The sequence below is a fragment of the Glandiceps talaboti genome, chromosome 10 (assembly GCF_964340395.1).
Source record: "Glandiceps talaboti chromosome 10, keGlaTala1.1, whole genome shotgun sequence".
NCBI classification, from domain to species: domain Eukaryota; kingdom Metazoa; phylum Hemichordata; class Enteropneusta; family Spengelidae; genus Glandiceps; species Glandiceps talaboti.
The window spans coordinates 12,779,372-12,792,278 of NC_135558.1; the positions used below are offsets into that span (position 1 = coordinate 12,779,372).

General features: G+C 36.3%; 1 protein-coding gene across 1 annotated transcript in view; it reads right to left on the reverse strand.

Annotated features, from left to right (window-relative positions):
* LOC144440999 (neuronal calcium sensor 1-like) overlaps positions 1–12,907 on the reverse strand; it is a 73,324-nt gene that overhangs the window by 30,771 nt on the left and 29,646 nt on the right. The gene's annotated exons all lie outside the window — the stretch shown is intronic.

Below are 12,907 nucleotides of genomic sequence, written 5' to 3' on the forward strand. Positions count from 1 at the left end.
TGTCTCTGTCAAGTTGAAGGTTAAAGCTGTCATTCATGTTATGGAATTTAGTTACTGCAGCAGTGCTGTACCGAGAGTGTACTGTACCCCGACTCCGAGAAGAACCGGAAGGGCCCGGGCCGGAGAGCAGATTTCCAGAGAGTGATAACCATGGGAAATTGAAAGTACAGAAAGATAACAGTAAATCGCTATACAGAATATTGTTGCATATAAATGTTTTGTTGTGACATTTTGGAAGTACAAGCTGTGTATACGATGAACGGAAGAATGACGTGTACAGTGTACATGTATTTCGTGTACATTTGATATACATGTAGTGTGGATGCAAATTTGGAAAGACGCACTGATTTTGACGCTAATTTTGGCGAGAACACGTCCCACAGGACTGCGACCTCGGAGGCCCCCGGCCCGGGAAGGTGTCGGAGTCAGGATGTCACAGTTTCATTCAAAACTTAGTAGCCCAATTGTGCTACCACTCACATAATTTGGTAGCCCAGAGACAGACATTGGTAGTCTGTGGACGCGGGGCTACCGCGAATTTCGAGCCCTGATAACTGAAAGAAGTAGTGATAAAGTTACCTTTTTTAAAATCTAGTTTTGAAGCGGCTATGTCAGTTTTCTCTGAATTTCTCAGACATCATCAACGTTAAATGAAAGTAAGAACTTGCTACTCTGGCAATCAAGGTCTCAGATAAACACTAATTAAAACTATTGTTGTGATATTTTGATATAAGTTATTGAATGGACTTTGGTTTTAATAATTGTACTCACAGAAGGGTGGCATTTCTGATGACTTCAGTTATCTTGCAGTGTACATTTTTGGGGACTTCCAATGTTTACACTTTAATAATAATAATCTTTATTTATACTGGATAGTTCTTTAAGCATATAAACACTTGTCTCCCAAGAAGTCCAGTGAGGGCCATCCCTCATGGGTTCAGAGTTAATGCTGGAGGAAACTGGAGTACCCGGGGAAAACCTGCGTTGTTCGGTAGAGTCAAACTGAACGACACTCTTCTTACTTACAACGTAGTAATTTTAATCGAACCCTGAATGGGGTTCGAACCCCGACCGCAGTGGTACATGTAAGAGGCAAGTGGTTTAACCACTCGGCCACCATCAACCATATATACAATACACTTATCAGGTCTAGATTCACCTAACAGAGACTCCATTATCACCAACTTGTGTAATCTACCACATATCACACAATAGTTTGTATCTATTTTAGTTTAGGGCTACTTAATGTAGAATGCGCATTGGAAATAAACTCTTTAAAATTTTGCTGTTTCAATGTTCAAAAAATTCCAACCTATTCTCAGATAAAATCAGTAAACATCTGGGGTCACCATACATACATTTTGTACTTTTGAAATACAGGTCAAAATGACATTAAAATTTTGACATTTTAGAATTCAATATGGCCACCGAATACGTTGTTAACTCTATGGGAAAATAAATGATAACCGATTTCCTTCAGAAACAAGACATTGAAACTCACAGTTTGTTTTATTTTTTTCAAAAGGACCACAAACAAGCTTTCATATGGCAAAGTCTGGCGACAATTGATTGAGAAGAACTTTGATTTGCAGAGAAAATGGTCCCTGAGGCACATTCTATTTTAACACGACATAAACCATAAATCTTGCATGCCTTCCTTCAGTTCTTGCTCTACATTTTGAACCAAAGAGTGTATTGATCCAAATTCCAATCTTTCGAATTTGTAAAACAGTAATTCCTTATGTAGAATCCTCGAATTAACTTGTATGTACTAGATATTATGTCAACCACCTGTTTATTTAGTTGATATAAAGGAGTTTATGCTACACATTCGATCAATACTAACTCAATGTTGTGTCACTTTTTGTGATGTTTCTATAGCAACCAAGTACAAAAACAGATTGAATTTCAGACTACTCTTATACTTACAAGCTTGTCTTGTTATGTTCGGATGTTTACTTTCTCCTAGCCTGTCTGTTTGCTTGATCTGTGACATGCGATATATTCATTTATATCGATACCAATATCAACACATTACTGAAGTTTGTTAATATCCTAATGCATGTAAGATGATGATTCGTTGTAGTGAGGAGTCACTAATGTGACCTTAATTTATGGTGCATTACGGAATAGTAGACATAGAAAACATTCCTTTTTGTAGTGTAAGATCTATTTTAATTTCAATAACCAAGAATTTACATTGTATTCCAACAGCCCAGCCAAAGAGCCCAGCTGAAAAACCCTGCAAAAGAACCCCGCCCAAGGGCCAAGCCAAAGAGCTTAGTCGAAGCACTTGGCCAGAGAACCCTGCCCAGGACCCAGCCCAAGAGACCAGTCCAAGAGCAAAGTCCAGATTTTAGGATACATGTATGTCAGGAGTGATAACATTATATCGTCTAATATCTATGTCAGACTACTGTATTTGATTATTCAAATGAAGTTTGGGTGTAGGTTTGTATACTTTTTCTCCTCGAGAGTCTGTACCTGGTTAGATCAATACAAGTTACACGTACATGTAGTCTCTGAAAACACCATTTGAACATCACTTCAGAGAGTCTGTCAATGAGCAATGGTTGAAATATAAATTGCCCACTGTACATCTATATGTAGTGCAGCATATCATTTTACCTACAACTTCATCTTTTAACCGTCACCAAACTGTATACATCGGTATTAAGCAGAATACTGGGTGTACCTTTTAAGTTTTAATATGCTGAAAAAAACACATCCCAAAGACATATCATCTTGTGCCTCTTTAACCTATTAATATATTTGAGTACCAAACAAAAAAACCCACTAAAGACAAACTATTCATGTCTGGTCTGGGTTCGCTATATTTCACTGAATTCAAATCGTCATCAAAAGATATGGTTATCTATTCAGTGTTCATCTTAGTCATCTATTATAATACTTTCTATTGTAACATGAGAACATTCTTCATCAACGTTTCCCTTTTCCTTGATATCTCCATTGTACTGTCTACATGAAAATCTCTCTGGGATTATTTGTCTGTGAGTGACATCTCATTTTTCAAGACTCAAAATACATTGCCATGGGAATACAAATTTTTACCATTCACTGATTCAGCTGGCTCCCTCCATGATAACATAATGGAAATAGGTAGTATATTGAAAATTGTCTGGTATGCTGTCGCCTCCAGCGCTCTGAGATCTATAGTATATTAAAAATGAGTGAGTGTAGCCAGGGTAGGTCCAGGAAACATCTGCCAAGTATATTGTATATAATTTAACAGAGAAGCTATTATTTGGATTTTTGACTGGAAACGTTATTAATTCTGCATATGAGTCCAAAAGTATGCATTCCTACATTATATCAAAGCATATTTTTCTGCTAACAGAATGAAAAACAAGTCTTCTACATTTAAAGACACAGTCCCCAACACGAGTGTGTTGCTAATTTGCCCCTACAATTTGCTGGCAAATTCGTAACATCATACATAGCAATTTGTTCTCATAATATATTAATGTTGTTATTAATTGCCCCAAATAAGGAGAAAAAGGACATGGACTATACAAATGTACATGGTACAAGTTTTGACATTGATAAATCAGACGAGGTCAGTCTGACAAGATAGCCTTTCTCAGATAAAATGGATGATGACAAGCACTTAAATACTATTTATATTTCAATGAAAAAAAATTCAAAATTTATTTAGCAGATTACAAGTGTTACATAATGTGAGTCTACAGATTGATGTTCAAGGTCAATAGTCAATCTTTAAACAAAAAAGTATGAATTAAGTTTGAGGAACTTTCTAATATAATTTGGTCCGACAAAAAAGTACCCGAGTCAGACCATTGAAGTGTAGTTCCACGCATCCATCCATCCAAGTATATATCTGTGCATGCGCACATATATGTGCATATACAATGTATGTATATGCACATGCACATCCATAGATGGCTATATCACAGACAGCCTGTACTCAATTTCAACCAACCAACCCTAGCACAAATGTCAAACACTAAGGTATTCTCTGTTGACATATCATGGTTTCAGACATCAGCACAACACACACAATTAAGCTTTCAAGCATTCTCAAGACATTTTCCATCTGTTCCAGATTATTCTGAAAAGAATAGTATTACATAACATGCAAATACAAACAGCCATATTCACCAGATTTCTTTCTCTATGTAACCACAGTTACAGATCTTGGCACAAGATACTACAATATATTTGTTAACAGATGGTCATAACTAATGGGCAGGAAGTCAACTTCAGAATGATTGCTGTTTAGGCATACAGTGACCTCTAATTACTACTGCTACATGTACAATATAATAAATGTATATACATCAGTATGATGCACTTAGTCTAGCAACTAATATTTTGAAAGCCAGTCACCACATGTAGTTGGTGTTACATTTTCATGGTTTGTTCACAGTTGTAGGATTTTATGTACATGAATGCTTGACAATAATCATGACATCATGACAATTACAGTAACACTGTGGTATATGTATGTTGTCAGAGTGACAGCTTGCATCAAGGATATTCATTTTTGATATTTGAATATTAAATCACATTTGTCATGCTCAATGTTGAAGATATACAAATGTACTGATATATATATATATATATATATAATATATATATATATATATAATATATATATATATATATATATATATATATATATATATATATATATATATATATATATATATATATATATATATATATATATATATATATATATATATATATATATATATATATATATATATATATATATATATATATATATATATATACAGTGTAGCAGAAAGGGACTCCCAATGTTGATGGAAATAATAAAAAGCTGCATTTCAAATGAAACATTTGTTGAAATTTTGCTTGCTATCTGTCTGTTGGTCGGTCTGTCTGTCTTTCTGGCTGTCTGTTTGTCTGTCTGTCTGTCTCTACATTTGTATATCTGCTGTCTCTGTGACTGCCTACCTGTCTCTCTGTCTGCATACCTATCTGCATGTCTATTGTCTGCCCACCCACCCACCCGTCTATCCATGTCTGTCTGTCTGTCTGTCTGTCTCTGTCTGTCTGTCTATCTACCCATCCATCTATTACATATTAATATAGTTGTTCTTCTCATTATGCAATGTAATATTGTTGTTATTCTTATCATACAAAATGTATATTACATGTACATACATGTATGACCATATGCAATCCTTATTGCTTCACTGATAAGATAACAATAGTGTGACAACCTGTCAAGACAAGCCTTGCTTTGCAGTAAAACACAACAACATGGATACTGTATAGTGAATAAATGCCACTAGGAGGTGTTGAAAAAACGTAAGTACATTGTAAAACATTCCTCTAAGATGTAACATTTGATACACAGATACCATGAGTGTTAGGGATGATTGCACAAGTCATACTAGGTCAATAAATGAACTTTATTTGTTTGGGGGAAGGGGTCTGGCATCAATTGGATTGATTGATGAACTTAATTTTTGCACTTTTAACCAAATTTCACAAACTTTCACGCCTTCAATGATAATAGGTACATTTGTATCTACTACTGAGATGTTGATATTAAAGTTGATAAAATTTACTTCGAATGTAACTAATATACAGTGCTGGGTTTCCAGTAGCATTTTAATGTGTTTGCCGTCATGTTGCATCAATTGTTGTGATGTGACTGCTGCAATTTTCATCATGGTTTAAACGCGTTGATGTTGCACTTGTGAACGTTCATTTAGGGGGAGGGGAAAGGGGGGTTTCCTAAATGAAAGAAGTTTGTTTACTGGGCTTGTGCGATATTGTATGATCTTCCCTTACTGATGCCGTGAAATGTAGGCATGTGATGTTCCTAGGAAATGACACACACCATTAGTGTTTGATTAAGTTTACTCCATGGCATTTACCGTGCCATCCACTATTGTCTATACAAATGTATATCCGTCACGATGAGTCAAGACACATACATCAAGGGAATTCATCACAACAGTAATCATCCAGAAAATGTCAAAACATCACCACTGTGTGGGCTTGATCTATGCACCTGACTGTAATGATGGAATAACTAAATAGGTAAATATCAAAACTGCTGTCTACTCAGATATAACTCAGGAAGAAAAATGACCATAATTTCATCCAAGGTAATTGATTGATTCTGTTTCAACATGCAGAGCAATATTTATATTTCTAATTTCCATGGTACACAATAAATTTTATCAGAAATTGCCAAAACCGTATCAATCAAAAAATGTATTTTTTGACATTTGGTTTCATTAAATTACATTACAATATTAGGTTATGCCTCCTGAATTATTCAGTATGAGAACAAAATATGAAAAATTGTAAAACTTCGATGGTACTTTTACAACTGTCGTCATCAGACTGTGGACAAACGGAACCTGATAGGGAAAGTAAACAAATGAATTGGATTAGTAACACTTGGCATGGCATGTTGGAAGTAGAGAGACTTGCATTACATTCAATCATTTGATAAGAACAATTTTATGGCCACTTTACATAATAGTTCACGGTCACAAACAAATTTCCAGTTCCCTAGACATTTCATGTACACATAAAAAAGCCATAAAACTGTTCTTATCAAACCATGGTGTGTTATACAAGTCTCTGCTGTTCCAACATGCTGAGCCAAGTGTCATTAATTCAATTCATTTGTTTACTTTCCCTGTTTGTAACAGGTTCCGTTCATCCACAGTCTGATGTCGACAGCTGTAAATGTCTTACAGTTGCCTGTAGTTTGCTTTCATATTACTAATATGTGTCCACACAAAACAAGGATGAGCTAGAATTAATGCAGCACAACGATAGCTGCATTTGGAACATTTTTTTTTGAAATCTATTTTCTTAGATATAATGACTTTCTTGTAATATCGTACGCAGTAAACAGTATTGAATCACCTGTTACATGTACAGTAATATAGGAAAATAAATCCAATCAAATTGATTTTTGGGCCCACACCCTAAAATAACACTTTTACAGTAACACAGCCAGTATCGAGTGTCAGCACAAAACAGAGATGAACCAATAATGACACCCGTAATTAACTCCAAACATATTCTTTTGCGTGATCACGGTCCGTAGTAGATGGATCGAAATGTTGCATTCGTTTCCAAATTTATCGTTCCAAAGTACACATAACTACTACTATATTATACTATCCTCTATTTACTTTTGGAACCATGAACACTATATTCTCCATATTCCTTTCACTTTCCAGCAAAAGTCAATCTGTGCTGTTGTTAATTGTACCACAGATGATCTGGAATTGACAATGCAAACATCAAACAGCATTCCCAATGGATTACTTGTCACTACTGCGGTATTTTAACTCCATTTTGACAGCCAGTGTAAATTATCAGTAAAGGGGGAGGCAAAGACAGAAAGCAATGCCACTGATGTAAGATACAGTGTTCCCATGGTGAACACTCATCTTGAGTTTTTCAATTCCTTTGAAAATTCATTGTGCCACTATACCTGGAGTTATAATAACTGCATTCAGAGGATTGTAATAGGCCTTTCCAAAATTTGAAATGGTGGCGCTCTATTTCCTGTCTGTATGTACTTTGAGTATACATGGTATACAATGTAGGTTACTCGGTTAATCATAGAGCACTGCTGCTTTCCTCAATGTCTGAACAATACGAAAAAAAAACATCCCTGATTTACACTTCTACAGAATACCAAGGGACAAAGCTCTTAAGAAATGGTACTATGAGGTGATGATACCCCCAATTTGAACGAGGGCGCTGTATTCTGTTTCCTGTTTGCAGTCTGGAATGGCCTATTACATGTAGCCCTATTACATGTATCTATGAATAATTCCCTGGACAATACTCTCATCTTTTCAATGCTATCCTGCATATCATGTTTGTCTGCTACATGTATACTACATCATGAGTATCACAATATACCAGTACATGTAAGTAGATAAAGCCTACATGAATATGATGATATTATTCCCAAACCATTGTAAACACACTAAATAACAAGAGAACTGTTTCTATTGCCATGTTACCAATAAAGTTTTTATTGATGGTACATGTTTTGTATGTGCATTAATTATTAAGGAACCTTAGAGAATTGATTTCAGCCACAGAAATTACACCTCATGCCATAACCCTTGCAATGACTTCAATAAACAAGCTAAAAACAACAGATTAACAGACAGACAGACAGACAGACAAAGACACACACACACACACACACACACACACAAAGCTGAATCATACTTGCATACACATAAGTACAAATCATTCACAAACACATGCAATTATGTAGACAGAAACACACATACACAAACAACAGAATCACTGAGACACAGTCTGTCTGTCTGTCTGTCTGTCTGTCTGTCTGTCTGTCTGTCTGTCTGTGTCTCTCTCTCTCTTCACACACACACACACACACACACACACACACACACACACACACACACACACATTGAGACATTGAGACACACTTTGTCATACCTATAGCACCACTGAACTTTGAATTCAGTCAAGGTTGACAATCTACAGAAGTAAAGAGGCATGGGAAAACCGGGCAGCACCACAAACAGGTGGGAGTGACTGTACAACACAGATGTATAAATTATGCATTATATGCTCCCAATTACATCTCCCAAAGATGTCAATTAGAAAGAGATTTTCTTGCAGGCTAACACTTTTAATTTTTAATTTCACTAAATTGCTTGAAAGAAATAAGTTGTACTGACGATGGCTGTCCCCTGTGGGCTGAGCTTGATGGCTGTACTCATGACATGCTGGCCTCCATCAATGTGAATGTTCCTGGGCATATTATTAGGCAGCCTTGAAGCAATTACTGTGCGTTATGGTAAATGATGTGAAATTTAGCTAATTTCATATCATCATCTCTCAATGCGTGCTTCTCAGCTTGACTGAAGCTAACCTTAGTCATGTTGTATACAATTATTCACTTCACTTCACAAGAGTTGAATCTCTAAATGTACGTTTTGTTTGCCTAAATATGTGTACTTGCTGCCAAATCTGAAGCATTCAATTGTGAGTTAATCACAGCTATAGCAACTTTTCAGTTATTTTCATCTAATGTTTGCCCTTTGTACAATACATCAAACCTTTACTGAAAACAGGTCAATTATCCTACTGGCTGCCTGAATTAAAAAATAAATAAATAAAGCTTCACTAGCAGCAACTGGCATATATTTTTGAGACTGTTTTGCTACATGTAGGTATACTGACTTACTTAATTTATAAATGTCGTACACCCTGAACTATTAAATCACCTGTGGGTGGGTATATGTATTTATGCAGCTGTACACATCCATGTAATGATGGTAAAATGATTTTTGGTTGGTTGGAAAAGATTTGCACAAACCTACAATACAGGTATCAAATGAATGTTACAGATATGATTTGCTACTGGTTGCTGCAAAACTTATCTCATTTCCTGTGCCCTGCAAACTAATTGATTTGCCACAAACTTGCCGGAAATTTGTCACAAAAAGTAATTTGGTATGGGAAGCTCTTGAAGGAACCCTAAAAGGTTTATGCAAATGTTTCTATTTCTACCGCTGCTGGATCTGAGTAACAAACGCATGTTGTATCACTTTTTGAATATACAATGTACAATGTACTGATAAAAAAAAAACTTCAGGAAATTGAAAAAACAAGATGTTACTTTTTTAGTTGTTGCATGTAATTTAGACTACATGGAATTCATCAAAATAGATGGGGATATTCATTTCAAATTTTAGCTCCGGTCCTCTTGATTTTTTTTCTTATTGAAAAGACATGTTGACTGTTTCTTTGCGGGATGATGATGAAACACATCAAATAAACCATACACCAGCACTGTATGCCTCTGTATATTGCTGGTTTAATCCTGCCCAGACCATTTCTTTCAGATTGACACGTCAAATAAACCATATACCAGCTCTGTATGCCTCTGTATATTGCTGGTTTAATCCTGCCCAGACCATTTCTTTCAGATTGACACGTCAAATAAACCATACACCAGCTCTGTATGCCGCTGTATATTGCTGGTTTAATCCTGCCCAGTCCATTTCTTTCAGATTGACACGTCAAATAAACCATACACCAGCACTGTATGCCTCTGTATATTGCTGGTTTAAACCTGCCCAGTCAATTTCTTTCAGATTTACACGTCAAATAAACCATACACCAGCACTGTATGCCTCTGTACATTGCTGGTTTAATCTTGCCCAGTCCATTTCTTTCAGATTGACACGTCAAATAAACCATACACCAGCACTGTATGCCTCTGTATATTGCAGGTTTAATCCTGCCCAGACCATTTCTTTCAGATTGACATGTCAAATAAACCATACACCAGCTCTGTATGCCTCTGTATATTACAGGTTTAATCCTGCCCAGTCCATTTCTTTCAGATTGACATGTCAAATAAACCATACACCAGCTTTGTATGCCTCTGTATACTGCAGGTTTAATCCTGCCCAGTCCATTTCTTTCAGATTAACACATGAAATAAACCATACACCAGCTTTGTATGCCTCTGTATACTGCTGGTTTAATCCTGCCCAGTCCATTTCTTTCAGATTGACACGTCAAATAAACCATACACCAGCTCTGTATGCCTCTGTATATTGCAGGTTTAATCCTGCCCAGTCCATTTCTTTCAGATTGACCAAAACAATTTGAGTGCCCTTGGATGTTATCTGGATTTCTATGATATAAATGGGTACCTGGAAGGATGTGATTGTCATGTGAAAGATTGTATACTACATGTATATGATGTTAAATATTTGTTTTCCCACACTTTGCTCAAATCACTGTACAATCATGACCCTGGGCACAGATCTACAGTACAGCTGCACAGCTGCAGGCTTTGTACAAATCTACTACCATACCTCCCTGGGGGGGGGGGGGGGGGGGGGGGGGGGGTTGCATACAATTTGGCAGCCTTTTAGTAAATGCATATGTTATTCCTTAAAGCATTCAGATTGCAATCTCAATCCTACTAGGTCCCCAATTCTCAGTACCTATCTTTTTAATATGTATTATCAGTGATTCGTTTTTTGTTTTGCTGTACATTTATTTCACCTCAGGACTGTGTGTTCTTTACCCTACCACTTGCAATGTATATTTTTAAATTTTGCATATTCTTTTTAGAGTTTCTGTACATCGCACTGTGACGTATGTGTAGTGCGTTTTCTAAGAAATTAAAATAATAATAAAATAATAATAATACCTGAAATGGAAATTTTACCACCTACTTGTAGGCATGCCACAAAGATGACAATCATGTGATTCCTTGGTGGACATCAAAGACTTCCGCTACATGTGCTAGCTACTAGTAGCAACACATGCAATACAATACATGCGAGTGTGGATAATTCAATCATCTCGTTCTATTTTGACCCTTTTGAGGTAGAATGTTACTGCAGGTGCTGAGACTTATACAGCTGGATTGACAATGACATGATCATGGTTCAAATCCTGAAGACTTTAGCCATTCAGAAACAAATGGCAATGGTGCAACCAAGGGCATGAGGCAACAATTCTGGTGTCTATCAACAATTGAATAACATGAATAAAGACAATATTAAAAAGTTCCGTCAAGTTTATAATTACTTCATTATCTTGAATCAATAATTAATATCTAATTAAAATACACTGAAAAATACATACAGTAACTTGAAACGCGCTGAAATATAAATAGAATACGGCGGACTGGGACGTAACATGCGTAATGCATGTCTAGTCTAACGTGTGTGGAGTGTACCGATTGTGTAGCACCCCCAACTGTCATATAAATTATCTGTCTCGTCGCGCGCTCGCGATCGCGAGCTCGAATGATTCAAATCTTTGCAACCGTCCATAAAAGTACTGGATTTTGAAAATTGCATATGCACGAGCTCGACATTTGCTCAATTTGCTCAATTTGCTCAATTGCTAAAAAAGGAAGGGTAGGACACTCTGGTGTTCTTTTTCGTCGTAAGATTGAAACCACATTGCCCTCGTTCACGGACGCTTTCTGTTTCGGGCAAACTTACGCGTTTTTGTTTACTTAGTCAAATGATGTTGTTACGTTTTCTCTTTCATTCAAAGATATATTTTGAAGAGACACAGATATGACGAGTAATGTTCAATGATTATTTTTATGTAATTTTATGAAAATAATATAGACCGGAATCGACTGTGTGTTCGAGCCTACCGTAACTCTACGGCATCAAATATTGATTAAACCAAAATATTATCAATTGTGTTTTTGTTTATATCCCTCGCAAAAGACGCACCGTTTCGGAGCTTCAGTTCATATAATATGCTATTTCGGCAATCTGTTTTACTGTCCCGCAAATGCCACAATGTACTGAAACATGCGAAATATATACCTCACCACAAGAGGGCAGCAGGTGGTATCGAGCTTCGAGCGAAAATTCATGGGTCACATGTTCGAATTGAAGCGTCCTGATTGGTTTATTCGATGCCTTGTCCTACCCCTCTGTATCACAAGTTTAAGCAAGGAATGCGTTTGAGCTCGAGCACGGCAAGCAGCGCGTCACGCATCGAAGCGTCAGCTGTCGCGAGCGAACTAAGCGTCGATTTTGCATGCACCATGATCATGTTCCATTAAATCATTACAGACAAAATCTATCCATATAGTTTCTTTTCCTTTATCCTTTTTTGGAGTCTTCCATATTTATATAAACTTTTTCTGCGATTTTTAAAAATGTTTCATTTTTTAAAAGACCGGAAAGTGTACAAATACATACCCAAAATAACAAATATGTGTAGACGTGTATAATGAGTTTATTAAAATAAACTACAAATAAAGAAGTAAGTATGTAAATGTGACTCATAGCTAACTTGGGCCTTTTATTACCTGGATATCATTATAATTTTTGGGTTTCACCAGAATTGTTGCCTCATGCCCCTGGTGCAA